This window comes from Lissotriton vulgaris, chromosome 4_1 (assembly GCF_964263255.1).
Source record: "Lissotriton vulgaris chromosome 4_1, aLisVul1.2, whole genome shotgun sequence".
Classification (NCBI taxonomy): domain Eukaryota; kingdom Metazoa; phylum Chordata; class Amphibia; order Caudata; family Salamandridae; genus Lissotriton; species Lissotriton vulgaris.
In genome coordinates, this window is record NC_141691.1 from 741689853 (window position 1) to 741711321 (window position 21469).

The following is a 21469-nucleotide window of genomic DNA, read 5'->3' on the forward strand; positions in this document are numbered from 1 at the left end:
AATCCAGTTGAGGTTGAGGCACTGCTCGACAGTGCCGATATTGCTTCTAAACCCCAACTGACAAGTATGTAAGATCTGATCTACCTCGGCCCATGACCTGATCTCATTATACAGGACCCTCCCCAAAATTTTCAGCGTATTATCGATCAGGGAGATCGGCCTATAACAACTTGGATTTGAACGGTCCCCCTTTTTAAAAATCGGCACAATAATACTGGAGGACCATGTGTTGGGTAAAGTGGAATTTGTTAGGTTATTAAAAACATTCAACAATAAAGGCGCCCAGAAGTTTGGCTGACTTTTGATAAGATCAATGGGCAAACCATCAGGGCCTGGGGCTTTACAGCTCAGGCTTTTATCAATAGCTTCCTCTACTTCAGATAGATTAATCAAGACCCTAGTGGTGGTTGCATACTTGTAGGTGGCTATAGATGGGGCTGGAGCTAAATATATCTTTGTGAAATGTGCTTCCCATGCCTCACTAGAGATGTTACAGCTAATTGTGGTCAGGGAATGTCCCAGAGACCTCATATCTTTAACCGTTAACCAAAAATCCTTCCCATTTTTTAGCGTGACTGCTCGAGCAAGAATGTCGCAGCGCTCTCTTATTATTTTCTCTTTTCTAATTGAGATGGCTAATTTATAGCGTTGTTTGCGAGTTTTAATAAGAGACCTATCTCTAGGTTTGTTAACAAGCACCCTTCGAAGAGCTCTATTAGCTGCAGAACAATCAGCGTTAAACCAGCCAGGGCCCGAATGTGTTTCCTTAATGGGCCTAGACAACAAAGTATTGACGCCCACACATAACTGCGTGAAAGCGTCAACTCCCACGGAATTGTGTTCCTTAAAAGATAATAAGATATCAATTAAATCGGGATATGTTCCTGCCATTCTGCCAAAAAAGACTTTATTGTCTATACTGCGTCAGACCAATCTAAGATCATCGTTGGAGGGGGACAAATCCCTTCACCACACTCTTTGTTGTGGATCAGCCTGGGGGCAAAACTCATTGTTAGATTGATAGGGTTGTGGTCCCCAGAAACTGTGGGGACTACCTCAGCTTTTATCACATGATTCTCAAGGGGTGGAGAAATAAAAATAAAATCAATGGTAGAGGCTGAGCCCCTACCTCTGTAGATAGGTTCTATATGTTTGGCTCTTGTAGGTGCTGGAGCAAGCTCCATCACATCTAAAAAAATATTGATGCTTATAAGTTTTAATAATTGCACGCCCCTATTACATAATGGTGCCTTATTAGTGGGGTGAGCAGCTGAATAAATACTACTCGGTAACTTGACATTGAAATCACCCCCTAGACAAATTCCTAGGAAGTTAGTAACACGTTTAGACTTCTGTAGATTGGAAATGAATTTGAACAATTTAGTATAGTTCATATTAGGAACATTCTTAAAATCATTATTATAGAAGTTAATTAGACAGAGCGAAAATTATAGCATGAAGTTTATCGTTCTCAGTAGCAAGAGCCCTTGCACTGCCCCCTGCTGTGATTTTAATCCAAATTGAGAGGCCTCCTGCCAGTCGACCAGATTTTGGGGTAAAAGCAACAGTGTTAAAACATTCAAACCCCTTTGTAGCCCAAGTCTTCTGAAACATTAGGATGTCCTGTTTTTGGACTAGCTCCAACCAATCAGGCAAGTTCATTTTGGAGGCTAAGCCCACAACATTCCAACTCAAAATTTTAAGAGTAGATTCTACGTAAGTGCAGTAGGAGTATCAGGTTCACAGGTTGGGGACACAATTGAAAGAAGAACTGGCTCAGATAATGCCAGTGTAGTCAATGGTAAGTAGGTAAGTAAGTATGTTTATTTGTTGATTAATTAAAATCATTACAAACAGGAAAAGGCGAAGAAAACAAACAAATATACACAAAACTTTTAACAACCTCGGAAAGATCCACCAATCATGAGATAAATATTGACGATTTTACCAGTATAATAAAAACCTTCCATAATAAAAAATAAAGTACGTTATGCTTCCTAAAGTGCCTTATGCTAGCAGCAAATACTATACTTGCAACATCAAACTAAAGTGACATATGTTAGCAGCAGGTATTATAATTGCAACTATTTGCCATTATCAATTCGCGGGCAAAAACAAAGTGCAATCTGCATTCAATACCAAGAGTAGTTTTACAAATATTATACTTACAACATCAAGGCTAAAGTGACTCATGCTAGCAGCAAGTATTATAGTTGCAACGATTTGCCATTAACAGTTCACAAACAAAAACAAAGTGCAATGTGCATTCAATACCGAAGATAGTTTTGCTGACAATTCTAACAGTTTGATTAAAACCTTCCACAACAAAGAAATAAAAAGCATTATACCAACGGCATCCAAACTAAGGTGCCTTTTGCTAGCAGCAGTTAGTATGATGCAACATCAGAAGTAAAATGGCTTATGATAGCAGCAACTATTATTATTTCAATGGTTTGCCATTACCATTCGCAGACAAAAACAGAATGCAATAAATATTCAATACCGGATGTAGTTTTGTCACCAAGAATTGTCAACAGACTGCTTAGATTGATAGTACTACTGGCACCCTAAGCTAGTATAACAGTTTTCTTACCTATAACCAGACAGCCAGAACAAATGCATTGTACATTCTGTGCAGTATATAAAATTCTAACATGAGAAATTAAGTGACATTTGAGATATTTCAAAATAGAATCCACAATTATAGGGCAATACTCAATACTAAACAATTATAAATTACCTAAAACAGTCTCCCTTAAACACTCCTAAGAACCTTATAGCCAAACTAGTTTTATCTAAGTAATTTTACAACAGGAATTAATTTGCTTATATTGTCTACTTTATGGAATTTCTTTTCCGCAATGGTGATAAACTTAACAAAAAGATGAATAAGTTAAATATCACCCCCTCTTAGACAGGCAATAATTGCATTCCTACATTTTCTAACTCCCAACTCGTTAAAAATCGGTTTGAGGATAGACTTCCGCGCCTCTGACAAGATTGGGCATAGAGTTACAATATGCAATAAGGTTTTGTCACTCAGCCCACAGAGCCTACAGATGCTCCTTGTCCATTTGTTCTTCCATTTTGCAGTTCCGTCTTTAGTCGGATATCTTCCAAACCTTAAGTGCATAAATTTATTCTTGATCAAAGATCTTAGGTGATATAACAGATAAGGTTGGGGTGACAACCTACCGAAAGAGGTGGCTATTGACTAAAAGAGATTTTTTTTTCTTAATTCCTCCTTACCTGCTATAGTAGACAGTAGTGAAGCCGTTTGATGAATTACCTTCTTAAAAACTATTTTACTCATCATTTCATTTTCTAATTTTGAACATTCAAAATTACCTAGGCATTTGTTTAAATAAAGCTGCCAATTCCTCGAGTATTCACCTATTGAAATTTCAAAGCCAGCACAGCCTTGCTAATGATCCCTCCTCTGCTCGTACTAATGATAATAAGGCCAATAACTGGTTCTTTAAACCAAATTCAAGTCTTATATTGGTACGACGAATATATCTAGGGATCCTAAAAAACGATTTATATGTCCTCATTTCTATGTCGTCAAGCAGTTTCACATCTTTGCCCCAAAAGATGATGGAACAATAGTCCAAAGATGGAATTAACTTTGCTCTCATCACCCTCATTAGATATTCATAATTAGGGCATGATAATTTATCCCTCAAATTTCCTAAAGGCAAATGCGAGAGAGGAGTCCCTAGCTTCGAGATTATTAAAATGCTGCCTAAATGTCATACCGTCGTCAAAAGTAATTCCCAGATGTTTATATGATTTAACTTTTTCAATAACCAGACCGATCATATTCCATTCTTTTATTCTTGGTTTGCCTTTTCCCATTGTCATTCTTTTTGTTTGTTTATAATAATTGTTAAGCCATTTTGTGTAACATAAGAGTTAAAGGAATCAATTAATCTTTTTTACCCTATAACCGTTTGGCTCAATAAAATGGTATCGTCTGCATATTGCATATTGCAGATATTTAATCTCCTTACCATATACCGAAGGTAAGTGCGCATTAACATTTTTAAAATGGGCTGGGAGATCGACCATAAAAACATTAAAAAGGCAAGGACCCAAAACACAACCTTGTTTCAATCCGACATTAGTAGCCAGACAACGGGTCGTATGTCTACCATCGCCAATTTTGATCTGTACCCAGGTGTCGGAGTATAATAGTTTAACATTTTTTTTAAGTGTTACCTATATATCCCAATTCATTCATTTCCACCAAAGAATATTTTGGGGCACAGAATCAAAAGCGGCTTTTAAATCAATAAAGCACACATACAATCTTTGTTTCCTACTTTTGGCTTTTTCGCCTAATAGTGTTAATAAAATCAAATTAGTAATAGGTTGATTCACCCTTTCTAAAGCCAGTTTGAAAGTTAGGAATCAACTCCTCTTTTATAGCCCATACCTCCAACTCATCCAGCAGGCAACTGGAAAGGGGCGACCACTCGGTCCCCCCGAACGTATGGTGGAGTACCCCGATCCCCCCGGGAAGCCATTTTGGGCGAGAGGCGAGTCCCGGCTGGTATGCCCGAAGCGGCGTAGCCGGGGCGCGCCTTTTCCCGCCCAAGAGGGGGCTATCCTAGACACCTACACCGATGGCCACGCCCTGGAGGCGGATTGGAGGAGGGTCCACGCCCGCCCGAAGAAGGATAAAAGGAGCGACAAGCTAAGGAAGCATCCTCTTGTTCCTGTGCTCTGAAGCTGCACCTCCCCGTTGCACGTGAGCTCGAGACGGAACGAAGAGCCAATTTTGAAAATGTGTAATTTTCTGTTTTCTCTTGTAGCGCTTGAAGCTTTGGTTCCAGGACCTTTCGGTCGACTATCGTGAGAAAATGCCGGGCAAAAGGGTCGGAAAGAAGGTTAGCACCGATCAAATGCTTCGTATGCTGGTAGAGGACATGGCGAACATGAAGAAGCAGATGGCGGCCAGGAACGGTACGGGCCGGCCTAAGAAAGTAATCGGACCAGCATTGCCGGGGGTGGTCTCTGCCGGGAGAGGTAAAAGGGCCAGGCCGGTGGAGGCCCCAGTTCCGATTCCGGACGCAGGACAGCCGATCCCTGTCGTAGTTACCCCTGTGAACGAGGGGGATATGCCACCGGAGTTGGCCGCCCAGTTGGCGGCATGGTTGGGCAAGAATAATGAGGGTGCCATTGCTCCGGGGGACACGGCCGAAGAGGCCAAATTAATAATGAAGCAGTTGCGGCAATCGCGAGATGCTGCAAAGGCACCTTGTCCTTTTGTTCCCCCTCAGGTTCCCGCGGAACAACCATCCTCGAGCGTTGGAACAGCGGCTGCAGCGAGTTCAGCTGATTCGGGTAAGAAGTCGTTGCCAATGGCTGGGGAAGGGTCGGTACCCTCAAGGAGGGAAAAGGTGGTCCAACATATCCCGTTGGCCACAAAGGAGATGATATGGGCGGATAAATATGTGAACATATTTTCGCTATTGACTGATCATTATGAAATAGAACATGTTAGAAATCAGAAGGAATTGTTGCATCCAAATGTATGGCGAGCTAAGATGGCGGGTTTCAGAGTGGATGAGACAATCGCTAATTGGGCCAGGGCTTTTGGGATGTTTACTGCAATCATGGGGGAGCGTAGGCCCGAGGTGTTGACTGAACTGGCTTGTTACCAGACACGGATAATGGAATTTTATGAGTCATACGAGGGTGATCAATGGTTGGGTTATGATAACAAATTTCGTAAGGCCAAAGAGCACGACTCATCCCTGACGTGGTATTGTTTCGACTCCATTTCCTGGCAGAAACAGGTTAGGTCTAACTCGGCAAAGCCGTCTTCGTTTGGCGGGAATGGGGCAGAGCCTTCCCGCCATTTCCCGTCGGTGCCCTTTCGAGCGGGCACCGGTGGTGATCAGCACACAAAAAGTAATGGGAACTCTGGTAAGAAAGGGGTCTGTTGGAGCTTCAACAGGGGTAAGTGCACTAGACCACAGGGGACGTGCAAGTTCAGGCATGTGCAGGGTGCGGACAGTCGTCACATCCCGAGAGTTCATGCTGAGCCAAAAATGGCGATACAGGGGGCAGAGGCGGCGCCAAACAGGTCTAATGACTGCCAAGGGGCGCTGCTACCTACTCCTATCGACATCATGGCAATGATCCCCTGGCTGAACGAATACCCTGATGATGTCGTCGATGGGGTGATGAGAGACGGTTCCTCTGATGTTTTCCGCATCCCGGCGGGGGATTTTCGGGGGGAAGCACTATGCAAGAACCAACTGTCGGTGCAACAGAATACGGGGGTAGTACAGGAAAAAATTGCAAAAGAGGTGGCCCGAGGTCGGGTTGCGGGTCCTTATGCGAACCCGCCTTTTCATAATTTTGTTTGTTCACCGTTGGGTGTAGTCCCCAAGAAGGACCCAGGTGAGTTCCGGTTAATACATAATTTGTCCGCTCCTAAGGGTCTTTCCGTGAATGATGCGATTGACCCGGGAGTTTGTTCGGTGCGGTATGCTTCCTTTGATGAGGCTGTCGCCATGTTGAATCGCCTGGGGCACGGAGCGCTGATGGCAAAATCTGATATCGAGTCAGCGTTCCGGTTGCTCCCGGTACACCCGCAGGATCAGCGTCTGTTAGGTTTTGTGTTTCAGGGACGCTATTACATGGATAAATGTATGCCGATGGGCTGCTCCATCTCTTGTGCGTATTTTGAAAAATTCAGTAGTTTTTTGCAGTGGGCGTTCACCAGAGCCACAGGCTTTACGCAGGTTATGCATTACCTTGATGATTTTCTGTTTCTGGGGGCAGCCGGGGACATGGAATGTGCACAGGCTTTGAGTAAATTTTGTCATCTCATAAGAAGATTTGGTGTGCCATTGGCACCGGGCAAGACTGTGGGGCCGTCTACTTCACTCGAGTTTCTAGGAATTGAGCTCGATTCTGAAGAGGGGTGCTTCCGGTTGCCTAAGGAGAAGGTGTTAAGATTAAGGCCTCGCTTGAGACATGTATTAGCGAGACGAAAGTGACATTGCATCAGTTGCAGCAGGCGGTGGGTCAGCTTAATTTTGCCCTTAGGGTGATACCAATGGCTCGCCCCTTTTCTCGCTCTATTGCTCAAGCCATGGTGGGCCTTAAGGAAGGGCATCACCGCACAAGACTCTCGGCAGAGGTTCGCCAGGACATGCGCATATGGTTGGCATTTCTGGCGGATTTCAATGGTCGTGTCCTGTGGAACAAACCAGCGGTCTCCTCCGAGGAGCTGGGATTGTGGACCGACTCGGCAGGGAGTGTGGGTTTTGGCGCCATTTTTGGTAATCATTGGTCAGCACGAAAATGGCCGGCATGGTGGCATGAGAGTGGCCTCATAGGTAACATTGGGTTTCTTGAACTGTTCCCTATTTTAGTGGCCCTGAAGACATGGCCAGAGGGGTTTTGTGATCGTGCCGTGGTGTTTTGGTCGGATAACATGACCGTAGTAGAATGTGTTAATAATCAGGCAGCACGCTGCAAATGGATCTTAAGATTGATGAAAGAAATTGTCTTGCTATGTCTGCAATTGAACGTTCACTTTAGAGCAAAACATGTGCCTGGGGTACTGAACCAGGCGGCTGACGCAGTCTCTCGTTCCCACATGCAGGCCTTCCGGGGCTATCTGCCCTCTGCGGACTTGGTGGCGGCACCATTTCCCGAAATTCTCTGGTCTATCGGTGCCCCGGATTACAAAACCTCGTGGGAGAGAGTCTAGCCCCCAGGACAAGGAAGGCTTATGAAGGGGCGTTCCGTTCATATTGGGCATTTTTGGGTCCAACTAGGGGGGAACATTGGGGGCAGGAAGAGTACGTCCTGAAATTTCTAGTATCATTGCATCAGGCAGGCCGATCAGTGGCAACAGCCAATAGACACCGGGCCGCCATTGCGTTCATGACGCAGGCTAATGGCATTCAGGACCCCACAGCGTCCTTTCTGGTAAAAAAGGCGCTGCACGAGTGGCAACGCCTGGAGGGTTATAGGGGGGACGAGAGGCGCCCGATAGGGCTAGCAAGGTTGTCCCAGTTAATGTCCGTACTCCCTGCGACTTGTTCATCTCAGTCAGAGACAGTGCTGTTCCGGGCCGCTTTTGCATTGGCATTCCATGGGGCTAAGCGGATAAGCGAACTGGTAGCAAGGAACAAGCAGGATACGGGAGGAGGTCTGTGTCGAGAGCACATCCAGATTAGGGGTGACACGATGGTAGTCACTATAGTCAAGTCCAAAACCGATCAGGGAGCGATCGGAGAGAGTGTGGTTGTTCAGCGCATGCTAGGGTCCCACATGTGCCCAGTGAGATGCGTTGAGGAGTACCTGGCGCAAAGGGCGGCAGCATGGGGGGGAGCTTGCTGAGACATACCGACGCCACCCCACTGACCAGGTTTCAGTTTCAGCGGGTGTTGACAATGGCAATCGCGGCAGCGGGCTTGAACCCGAGCGATTTTGGGACTCACTCATTCCGGATAGGAGCTGCTACAGAGGCTACAGCCAGGGGTATGAGTGTGGATAAAGTGAAACAGTTGGGGCGTTGGTCCTCGAATTGTTATAAGAGGTATGTGCGGTTGCACATGTTGTGAAGCTAATGTCATGCACTCACGCTTCTTGTTTTCTGTTTGGTTTTCAGTTTCGCGAGCAGGATTTGCAGGGCGGACTGTGCAGTTGATCCGACACCTGGGGACCAGCGGTCAAAGATCACCGGCTGAGGCAAGAGTGGTGTGGGTCGTCGGCCACTCATACGTGAGGCGCGCCGCAGACGTATTCAAAGCAGGTGACATGATTCACATGGCTGGGGAATACGGGTACAGGGTGACCTTCTACGGAAGGGGCGGGCTCTGTATTGACCAATTTCAGACTTTTATGGAGGGTTTGTTAGGGCGGACAAGGTCACCGCCATCTGTAATCATAGTGCATCTTGGGGGCAATGATTTGGTGACCACTGGTCGACGAGTACTTCTCGAAGTAATACTATCCACGGTAAGTTGGTTGGCGAGAAGGGTTCCGGGGTGCACGATTGCATGGTCCCACATGATTCCGCGGAAAGTGTGGCGGGGGGCTATTTCTGTGTCAGCCTTAAATCATTCAGTAAAGAAAGTGAATAACAAACTAGGTAGGTTGTTCCGTACAGGTACATTGCATTCTATTCCTCATGGTTGTATCAGGGGGGACCATATGTATCTGGAGGATGGGGTCCATCTGTCCCGGGAGGGGAATGCTTTACTCATAGGAGACTTCGTAGCTTGGTTAAGGAAGTTGGGCAGCCATGACCTTTAAGTAGGAGTTTTTGTGGGGGGGTCCGGATAGCCGGTCAACTATCCGGCCTGTGGCGGTAAGGTCATGATCGGTGAGCAGTAATTGGAAGATCCCTAGAGGTGGGGCGTCACCCATTATGGATGGGAGCGCCCGGGGGGAGGCGGCCATTGGCCCCTCAAACGGGGAGGCGGTCCCCTTCTAAGGATGGGGACGCCGAAAGGGAAGGCGGTCAAGCCCCTCCCTGGGGAGGAGGGGCTACGGGCCCCTCCTGGGAATTTCCCGGGGCCAGGACATCTGCGACGGCAGATGTGGTAAGCAGTGTGGGGTGGGAGGGGTTCTACGCTACCTTCTAGACACCTCACACGAGTCCTCGGACGACCACTAAAGATGGCGCCGAGTAAACACGGGCCCCCGTTAAGACAAGGGAAATTGGAAGTTGGCACAGAGGTACAGTCCTCTGTGCGCCCGCCCCTCACAAGTGAGGGGGGAATTCTGGTATTAGGGATCTGACACCGGTTACGACCTTGCCGTTGGCCCGTAATGTTAGGATGTACAATTTCAATTTTGAGAAATGCATTTACAGGATGTTTTAGTATCGGCTAGGAGAACCTTTGTATTAGAGATATGTTAAGGTTAGCCAAGAACATCTTAATGTGTAAATGAAATTGTACATGATATGAAACTGTTTATTTTAATGTTTTAATTTTGTTTCATATTTTAATAAATACGGCCGGTAGGGTAACTCCCTCCTGCCTTCCAAAAGTTCAGAACCGTTTCCGTCTTCCCATTCTTGGGGATTGTGTTGAGAGGGGGTGTCGGGTATCCCAACCATATGGAAAGGGGCGACCACTCGGTCCCCCCGAACGTATGGTGGAGTACCCCGATCCCCCTGGGAAGCCATTTTGGGCGGGAGGCGAGTCCCGGCTGGTATGCCCGAAGCGGCGTAGCCGGGGCGCGCCTTTTCCCGCCCAAGAGGGGGCTGTCCTAGACACCTACACCGATGGCCACGCCCTGGAGGCGGATTGGAGGAGAGTCCACGCCTGCCCGAAGAAGGATAAAAGGAGCGACAAGCTAAGGAAGCATCCTCTTGTTCCTGTGCTCTGAAGCTGCACCTCCCCGTTGCACGTGAGCTCGAGACGGAACGAAGAGCCAATTTTGACCCACCCACCAGCCCCTGATGACAGCGATTTGTTTTGAATAAAGTCGAGTGGCATGATCTTGTTTTCTTTTACAGGTTGTTGTGAATAAAGTTGATAATTTTGGTATGTAATAAAGTTGTTGATCTTGCAACATGTATTTTGACAAAGTAATTGCTGCAGAATTAAACACAGTGCTTAGTAGATGTTATACTTAGAATTGCTCAGTATAATTGTCTGTTTTATTCTCTCTTAGTTTTAAAAATGTCGTATTTATTTCTTGGTCGGGCGGTAAGGTCATGATCGGTGAGCAGTAATTGGAAGATCCCTAGAGGTGGGGCGTCACCCATTATGGATGGGAGCGCCCGGGGGGAGGCGGCCATTGGCCCCTCAAACGGGGAGGCGGTCCCCTTCTAAGGATGGGGACGCCGAAAGGGAAGGCGGTCAAGGCCCCTCCCTGGGGAGGAGGGGCTACGGGCCCCTCCTAGGAATTTCCCGGGGCTAGGACATCTGCGACGGCAGATGTGGTAAGCAGTGTGGGGTGGGAGGGGGGTCTACGCTACCTTCTAGACACCTCACACGAGTCCTCGGACGACCACTAAAGATGGCGCCGAGTAAACACGGGCCCCCGTTAAGACAAGGGAAATTGGAAGTTGGCACAGAGGTACAGTCCTCTGTGCGCCCGCCCCTCACAAGTGAGGGGGGAGTTCTGGTATTAGGGATCTGACACCGGTTACGACCTTGCCGTTGGCCCGTAATGTTAGGATGTACAATTTCAATTTTGAGAAATGCATTTACAGGATGTTTTAGTATCGGCTAGGAGAACCTTTGTATTAGAGATATGTTAAGGTTAGCCAAGAACATCGTAATGTGTAAATGAAATTGTACATGATATGAAACTGTTTATTTTAATGTTTTAATTTTGTTTCATATTTTAATAAATACGGCCGGGAGGGTAACTCCCTCCCGCCTTCCAAAAGTTCAGAACCGTTTCCGTCTTCCAATTCTTGGGGATTGTGTTGAGAGGGGGTGTCGGGTATCCCAACCATATGGCAAAACATCTGTGAGTGTAATTAAGCGATAGTTTTCCAGATTATCCTGGCGGCCACTTTTATATATTGGTTGAATCATACTTCCATGCCATGATAACGGGATAAGGCCTGATTTAAGCATCTCATCCCAAATCCCCTTCCCTCTTTGGGCACCTGCCAGGGCTTCTGTTTTTTGGTCAGCAGCACTGAGAGGAGTTCAGGAGGGTTTTGAGGAACTGTCATCGTCCCTGCAGACGGACCTGGTTTTCAGGTGAGTGGCTGGACTCACATATAACACCCCTTCACTTATCAAATGGAATGAGGTGCTAGAGCCCCAAATGCCACTGGAACAATGGCCGTTCTGCTGCGAACTAACTGGCAGATTGACAGCAAACTGCAATCTCCGTATTATTAATTTCAAATACCTGCATCAGCTGTATAATACGCCATGCCAATTGCCGAAGTTTGGCCTACGGGAAAATGCGAGATGTATGAGATGTGGGCAAGTTGATACAGATTTTATGCATCTTACATGGAGGTGTGTTAAAATATACGCATTTTGGAAACAAGTAACAAGATTCCTAACTGAGGTTGTGTTCGAAAATGTGGTATGTATTCCTGAAGTGCGTCTGCTGGGAATGGTTAAGAAGCTTAAGCCGTGCAACAGGCGAATTGTTGCCGTCTCTGCCCTGTTCAAGCGTGCAGTGGCTCTATGCTGGAGCACCAGAGCTACCCCAACTGTTAAAAAGTTGATCTAATACTTAATTTACTGTACGGAGCAGCTGGGGGTGTATGTGGAAGAATTGCCTGAGTCTTCTAAGCCAGCAGACTTCTGGGCTCCATTCTACCTACTTGGGAACCCTAACTTGCAGCAGGTACGATGCTCAATTGTGAAAGTTGCTGTATAAGCCTGTTATTAATTGTGTAAGGTGCCATACTTATGACGTGCAAGCTGCTACATGTTCACCTATTTGTACTGGAGCGTCTGGAAGGGTGGGGGGTGGGGTTGCAGTTATGTTTTATGTCATACTTCTGAGAAATGGAAATGCTTGTATTACTCTTCTGCAGATACTGAATACTTGGAATGGTTCACTTGTGGAGTCAGGTGCTCATTTGTTGCAAGCTGATCAATACAAATAAATGAAAAAAAAAGTTATTTTAAAATGCTGGGATCTAGTGCACGTAATAAAGGTAACATCACAGAAGATAATAAAAAGCTGCTAAGCTTTTCAATAACAGGGAAAACAGGGAATAGCTATTACACCCTCAGTGTGCTAGCTCTAAGAACTCTGCTAGTTCTAGCAGATGAATAAATAATCAGACTGCATTTCGAAGGCGGTGTGCATACCTAGACAACAGGGTTTGTTGTCGGTTTGGAATAGCTTGTCAGCTATTTTGAGCACAAGGCTAGGAGAATGCATCTTTAGGAGAAAAAAGTCTTGGAACTAGTTTGTGAAGGTAAAATTGAATATTTTGAGCCTTTTGAAGTCTTGTTGAAGGCTTTTTGTGTTGAGATGGGTTCTGGTGCTGTCCTAATCTGGATCTCTGATAATTGTCTGTGACCTGGGAAAGTTTCTCTCACTAGGGAGTCGAGTGATGGTCCTTCATTATTAAATTATTATCATGAATGAAAAACTCTGACATATTATCCGGAATGTTGGATAAAGATTACTGGTGCCCGGAGCCGTGTTTTAGACACATCTGTAAGAAAATTAGAGAAGAAGGGACATCAGTTTGGACAGCACCCTTTTAATGATTTATCTATGGATGATCCTTTGATGGCCTTAACATTATGATAAGTGAACACTTGTCTCAGACTGGGTGTTATCTCTAGTTTGTTATCAGAATGACTTTCTCAGTTCTTGTAATGATAAGAATAATAAAGGTGGTCAACATTATTGTTATCAGTGTTTATACTGTACATGACAGTGAATCAGACAAAACAGGCAAAGTGTTGTCTGAGATGGAATTGGGGACATACCTGGAATGGAGTCAGACCATATGGACTTTACATCACCCCTGGCTTGTACCTTCGAAGGTGATGTCACAGGGGTGTGAGGGAGCGTAACTATTTTAGGATTATTTGACTCCATCAATTCCTGCTCAATGGATAGTGTGATACTAATACATACTTAAGAAACATGACTAACAGTGTGATTTGTGAAAACACATGAGAGTGCAGTGTGCATCGTAAAAGCATGCAGTGCAGTTGCAAACCAGTCCGAGAAAAAAATCATTCATTAGAGAAAATAGATAATGTTAATGAATTAATGATCAATAATGTACTATGAAAATCTATAAATGGTAATAGGTGTGACGTAATGAAGTACACTTTAACCAGTATGACTAATGAAATGCTAGAATAAAGTGCTCATATAGTGAGAAAATGGATTAACCTAAGCTAAAGATGAATACAATGATTGCTGTTCACATAGCAACACTGTTATGAAAGGTTGAGTTTTGAAATATCAAGAAAAAATGGGTTTGCTCACTTATAAGTGATTTTGCAAATGATTTAATGTTGATGGAGTACAACATGGTGCTTAAATATTAATAATTATGAAGATTATTAATCACTGAATTAAATTAAATGTTTAAAAGATTAGTACCTTTCAGAAAATAATAATGTCTTAGTAGGTTTTAGTGTAGGCCTTAACATGCCTTTTGATTTTTCCTTCGAATAGTACGAGAAAATGCTGACATTACTTCACTACCAGTTATGTGAATTTTTGCAAAAGTTTCTCTTCTCTAATTTTGATGGGAGGACACTCTCTCTGCTAGTAGAAAACTAAGTTGACTTTGTTGCAAGCTCAGAAGTGAGCGTTTGGCAATGGGCATGATATGATACAAATGAATTCCTAGTTCCCAGGAGAAACAAAATTGAACTTTAAGTAAAATGATGAACATTGGACAATGGTATTACTTATCATTTCTGGATCAATTTGGTAAAGTAATGATCACCCCATAGACAGACCATACACTTTGACCAATGGAAACCGTGCATACTGCGTAAACGATATCTTTGTGGGAAGGAACTGTGCATAATTGAATGTATAACTGCTCTGTGGGGCTGATACTCTTTGCAATTTCCTATTTGCCTGGCTTGCTGTCAGGCTGAACTCTGATTTTCCCTGAACTGAACTCTCCTGATTTCCTGCGCTTTGCCAGTTGGTGAAGTCGAGTAGGCAAGACTTTTTCGGCTGAAGGGTTAAATGACACTGGCTACGTTGGGCTCACCTTGAGTCTCCGTACTCCTGAAAATCTGCATCCGATTCTTGGTTTGTATGATTCATATCTATACTCTGAAAATGTATTTTTGTTCTCTCTCTCTCTCCCACTCACTCTCACCAGGTATTTGTTTGAAATGTGTTTGACTCGAACTGTGATGTATTGTGCATTTATCTGTTCTAAAACGATAGCCGATATTAACCCCTTCAGCGCGGCGCGAATTTTCTCGCTGTGCTGAAGGTTCTAGGAAACGGGCGTGGCAGTCACGGAACGGTTCCGTCATAAGCACAGCCCAACCGGTGCTCATGACGGAACCGCTCTGTCATGAGCACCAAAGTGGTTAAATGATTCTAAATGTATTTTTGTGCCTTGACCATTTGGAACTTGAAGTTCAGATAAAGATTTGTTGGTTATAACAATTATGCGTATGTTATTCTTAGTGTCTACTCATTGAAAGTTCATGGTTACATGATTTGATAGGTAGGCACTTTTTTGTTCTAGGTCCTCATGAAGGAGTGGCAAATCATCTCTAATTATCCTAGTCCCTATTAACTCAATTCAAGATCTATCGGAGGACATTGATGGTTTGTGATATTATACACATTGTTCTTGTAGAGTTTACATGGCCAAACCCTGTGATATTGTAGATGTTGGTTGCTGAGGTGAGTATGATGTGGATTTGATGAGTAAGGCAGTGGCGGCCGTTGAGAGTTGAAAGTGGTGCGGGCGTAAAGATAATTATTCTACTGCACTGCAGTAAGCGAGAATAGCAAGCAAGCCCAAATAACCTATGGAGGGTTTGAAGGGTTCTCCACCATGCAAATAGTAAAAAAAAGAGTGGACAAATGGTGCATTTTCAAGCACATTTGAGAAAGCAGGAAGGTTAATAAAGCAATGGTTAATTGCCCGGCTGTTTCCCTATCAAGCAGCATCACACCCCTGTACATCTTCCTTCCATATTCATTGCCTTGCTGGATCCCTATCAAACAGAAGCAAGGTCCTGCATATCTCTCTCTGTTCTGTTCATTGCCTTGCTATTTCCCTGGCAAGCAGCAGCACAGCCCTGTACATCTCTCTTCTATGTTCATCGCCTTGCTATGTCTCTGTCATGCAGCAGCACAGCCCTGTACATCTCCCTTCTATATTCATCTACATGCCACCATGTAGTATATATGTTTGCTATCCCATCTTGCGACACCTGCACTGTTTTGCTGTCCCTTCTTATCATGCTAATATGTATGTATCCAGAACTACATAATACTAAACACAGTAAAGGCATTTCCTTTACAACTCTCAAGCATTAATTAGTGTGCCCCAGCTTATGGCATAAGAGGTCATTTTCTCTTTCCTGCAATTAATCCATGGTGCCCTTGCTATGACTCAGGAATGCTCACGATAAGCCACTGAGAGCTTTTTTACTTTACACAATATTGGTTGTGGCTTCCATTTTAATGTACACTGCATACTGCTGAGAGTGCTTGACAGTTGCTATTGACTCCTTTCTATGACTGCATGTTAACCGCATCGCTGCGGCGGTCATTTTTGCGCTGCGCGGCTTTTTTACAAAAGCCGCGTAACATGACGAGCTCAGCTCGTCATCCGCACACGCCCCCGTGGCTGATGACGAGCTGAGCTCGTCATCATCATCGAAGGGGTTAAGTATCTGAAACCACCACACTGATGAAAGCCAGGCAAGGAAAATCCTGTCTGTGAGTGTTGAACTCTGTTGGGAGATATCTTTGTATGGCTGACAGTCCTGTTTGAAAAAACTTTATAATAAAATTATGCACAGCCTTTTCTTCAAAAGTTCAGGAAAATAGCATTAAAACGTCAAAACAATATTAAGCATGCCTGCAGGATTCTGTGGGAAATGTAAATCTCCATAAATATGGCTGCACAGATGTCTTTTAAATCTTTTTATTTATTAAAAAAAGAAAAAAGTATGATTTGATTTTTGCCTTGTGCAGTTTTGTCAATTCTGTGGATGAGATTAAGTGATTGCAACTGTCTGACTTTTACCACCCCACAGGTCCTGACATTTCCATGTGTTGTTTTTCAGCAGCATTTATTTTAAAGTATAATTACAGAATGACTGCTGGGAGTGGGTCAGGCGTGGTGCATATGGATTCCTTCATTTAACGATGCACTCATTCTGACAGTATAACCAGAGGCACACCTGACTGTTGAGTGTACTAATTCAAAATGTGCTTGTAGCACAACTACTGTATATCTTAATAAATAAAGTAAGCATTAAACTTCCTGCATAAGACAGAATCAGAACTGAAACGCCTTCAGGTGCCCCCATTTTTTTTAACCTATTTGTCAGCCTAATTTGGCCAGTTTCACAGGTATACTCTCATTAAGTTAATTGTTCAACCACACTCTCCCCACCCTTTCTTGCAAACTCCAATGTATCTGGTTCCAGGCTGCTGTTAATCAGGCAAGACAAGGATGCTCCCGCCTGCAACTAACTGGACACAGAAAACGTGCTGCGAGATCACAACTGTGGTAGATGCGCGGTACACAAATTAGATGAAATTGCAATGCAGAGTAATGAAATAGGAAGATTCATGACAAATATCAGAATGCAATGTACAGTCAGTTAAAAATCCAGGGCAAACTGAAGGAGTCACCCTGAGACTGGGCCACTCAGCAGTCTTAGTGGAACAAGCACCTAAAACCCATTCCCAAGATGCAGTAGCAGCAGAGCCATAGCATAGGTGTACATTTAAACATGTGCACTATCTGGAATTAGAGGGCGCCTTTCCAGCACTGTTGCTCCTGCCTTATTAAGAATGTAGGGAGGATGCACACTAGAGGGTAGTCCTTGGAAGGAGTAATAACAGTTGGTTGCCTGGCACTTGATAGCTCTGCCTGGCTTGAGAACATCCCATAACTGTAGCACACTGGGAACATGCTGTAAAGCACACAGGGCATGTCTGGGTGGAGTGTGGGTCAGGTGTACCATTTGAACATGCTGGTTAGTGGCTACATCCCTGGAGAAGTGTGGCAGTGGGCGGAACAGAAGTCAGCACCCAGCGGTGGGTGGGGTTGTCCTGGGAGGAGGGGTTTAATTTAATAAATAAAATTAAACATTAAATTGCCCATATAAGGTGTGGGCCTGAGGGTTGTATCACTGTGTGATTATCCTGGTCTAAAATACTATGAGTTCTGACTGTCCTCAGGTTTGTGCATTGTGCCATGTTTTGTCATGAACTGCATGTTCTGAACCCTGTCCAGGACGAAATCCGCACTGCGCTAGATGATGGATGGTCAGCGGCTCTTATCCTTCTCGACCTGTCCTTGGGATTTTATACTGTGGACCACACCTTGCTGATAGAACGATTAAAGACCATAGGTTTGGGAGGAAACACTCTTTCGCTTTTAACATCGTGTTTATCAGATAGGACCCAGACAGTTCATCTAGGCGATTTTAAATCTGCACCTTTTATCCTGCCTTGTGGGGTGCCACAGGGCTTCTAGTTGAGCCTTACGCTTTTTAATATTTATATGTCTGAATTAGCACCTATGATCAGAAGTTTTGATCTAATTCCCACCTCGTATGCCGATGACACCTACTTGGTCATCTCAACCATAGACAAGGATGTTAACTACTCCATCAAACTTCATGATTGCATGGTCTCTCTGAGCAACTGGATGACCAGGCACTGCTTGAAGTTAAATTCTAGTAAAACTGAGGTGGTGCTGTTTGGAAAGCTTTTCCTTCTATGGTCGCCAGTTTGGTGGCCAGAAAACTTGGGCCTCCCTCTTACACCGGTAGCTAAAGCTAAGAATGTGGGGGTCAATATAGATGAGAAGCTTAATTTTAAGTCTTAGATTTCGAAGGTGGTGTCTTCCACATTTCTCACTATCAGAACCTTTTAATTCCTAAAAATACCTGTAAAACGGTTCTAACCTCCCTGGTTTAATCAAAGTTGGACTACTGTAATGGCCTATACATTAACTTGCAGTCCAATCTACTCAGAAGATTGCAAGTGGTACAGAATGCCACCGCCAGACTTGTGCTGGATGTTCCAAAATACTAGTCCGTTAGGGCGGGAATTCAGGAGTTGCATTGGCTGCCAGTTGGCCAGCGTGTAAAATTCAAGGCACTTTGCATCGCACATAAGGCACTTTACAGAAAGGTCACAAATTTCTTTGGGATGCTTGTAGCTGGTATTCTCCAGGTAGACCGGTACGTTTGGCCAATGCTTTCCTGATGCCCACCTACAGAGTCAGAAGGATGAACTGGGGGTGGGCGAGTTTCAGACATAGCACTATCAGAGTATGGAACTCTCTTTCTTAGGAAGATCTCCTCCCTGCTTGAGTTGAGGAAACTCCTTGAGACATGGCTTTTCATAAATTAGTTTCTCTAACACAGTATGCGAACCAGAAGCGCCTAGACACCTACGGGTATTAGTGTGCTATATAAATTGGTATAATATAACATAACATAATGCTGTAAAGGGGCAGATGCCGTAAAGCAGTACATTGTGCCTTGTTTAACTCTGTACAGACTGTACCAGGTTCTACTCTCGAAGAGGGATACGCTGGGCCAAGTTTCACTTTGTGAAGCAAAGAGGATCAGCCTGGAAGGTGCATCCTGCCATCTTTAATCTTAAACCTCTGCAGTTCACGCTGTTCTCGGACCAGGGGGTGCACTGTGTCATGTCACAGTGCCTGATATTCGCTGGCACAGGGCTGCATTTCTGAGAGGCTAGGTGACGTCACATAGGTTCTTTAGGGCACCATTTACCGATGGTGCCAAAGTACTGCAAAATGCCGGGATGTGATTCCAGAATGTGATTGTTAGGAGGATGGTGAGACTCCAGCAGGCCTCGAGCCCCGAGAAGCCTTACCCCATCCCTGCTTGAACCCTCGAAAGTTCTGTGGTGGATGGGTGCGTGCTACACTGCTTGGCTCTCCAGAGTATAATTCACATTAGGCCATGAGCTCTGCCCCAGACTGGGTCTAGGCCGTCACTGCATTCCATCCGCACATTGCGAATGCCTGTGCCATGTGTTAGCACTTTTCAACCTCGAAACTGGCCTCGCGCATGCTGTAAAGTTAATGTTACTTGGAGGCGAGTCATGCAGGGAGGTGGGGGGTTTAATTTAATAAATAAAATTAAAATTCAACCTACCAGGAATCTCCTCTGGTCCCGCGTCGCATTGCATCTCCTCTCCATACAGGACAGGAAGCCGGCATCCTTCCTCCCCTACCCTAAGCCAATCACAACGCTGCAATGGTAGCGTTGTGATTGGTGCTGTGCAGGCGCACAGCGCCCCAGGTGGGGGCCTAATTGGAGGCCCTTTTCTTTATGTAGGCTGCATGCAGCCTACATAGAGAAAAGGGAGAGTACGCATGAGTGCTTTGGCCGGCCCTAGGCCGTCCAAAGTAGTCAGGGCCGAAAGCATTGTGCTAGCAACTCCCCCATGCCCTCAAGTGGGACTGCCCACCTGTCCTCCCACAACCAGGCACTCCGGGCACTTCTGCTTTCTCACAGTGCGAGAAGTAGAAACATAAAATGGTAGTTTTACCATTTTATGTTTCTGCCTTCTCGCACTCTGATAAAGCAGTGGGCCGATGCCCCCACACCTCAATGGGGTATCCGCCACTGGAGTAAAGTAAAGGTTGTGGAAGAAATAACCCTTTGTTTCACGCTGCCTCAGGTGTGTTGCATTGATGGGGATATTAGTTAGTGTGTAACAAAACCCATGCTTTCGATATTAGTTATTGTGTAACAAAACCATGATCCCCATTCTTGCACTATACAATGCTTTGAGTAAATAAAATGGTGAGTCCCAATAACTAAGATGGCGACCTTCATTACCTAAGATGGATTTGGGGCCAAAGGTAAACAAGATGTACAAGCTAACTGAAAGAAGGAGACTCTAACTAAAAATGTACCCTGTCCGGTATGTGTTAACAACGTAAAACTAAAAGAAAGAAGCCTAAAAGCAAGTGATATGCAGCCACATGCATCATTGTAGGAATTTATGATTCCTAAATTGTGAAAATTAAGGAATCGCAATTTAGGAATCGCAAATTCCTATGCATCAAGAAATCGCAAACGTTTTTGCGATTTCTTCATTTTCCTTATGGCCCATAGGAATTTTCCTAGAGGTCCATAGGAATCAATGGGAAGGCAGTTTCATTTTGCGAATTTGCAATCAAGGATTCGCAAAATGAGAATGCAATTTCAAGGGTGCAGGGGGGTCCAAAGGACCCCCCCCTGCACCCCTGAAATGTCACGTAAGTACATTTTACTCACACACATGTCCCAAGGGCATGTAATTGTAAAATATAAGTTTCAAAAATGCTTTTTTTTGCATTTTTGAAACTTTTCCCAAATTACCATGAAGTAAACTTCATGGTAATTTTCCCCTTCCTAATTGCGAAATCCGAAATTAAAAAAAATCATGCATAGCATTTAAGAAATCGCCAAATTTGCGATTTCTTAAATGCTATCGCAATTTGAGAAATCGCAAAAAATTGCGATTTCTTTAATTGCAAAAAATGAAAAAATATGATGTATCCCAAAAAAGGTTTTTGCATTGGCAAACGGCCGATTTTTGCGATTCGCGCCGTTTGTGAATGCAAAAACGCTTGATGGATGTGGGCATAAAAGTGAAAAAATATTTGTAATATGGAGGGAAACAGTCAAAAGATATATGGCATTCATGGAATAATTCCTAAACTAAATAGTCACTGAAATATCACTGAATGTGTTTTTATTGACCTTATTCATCAGACATATTCCTTATACATTTACAGAATAAAAGCACTCCGTAATGTGCATTTGAT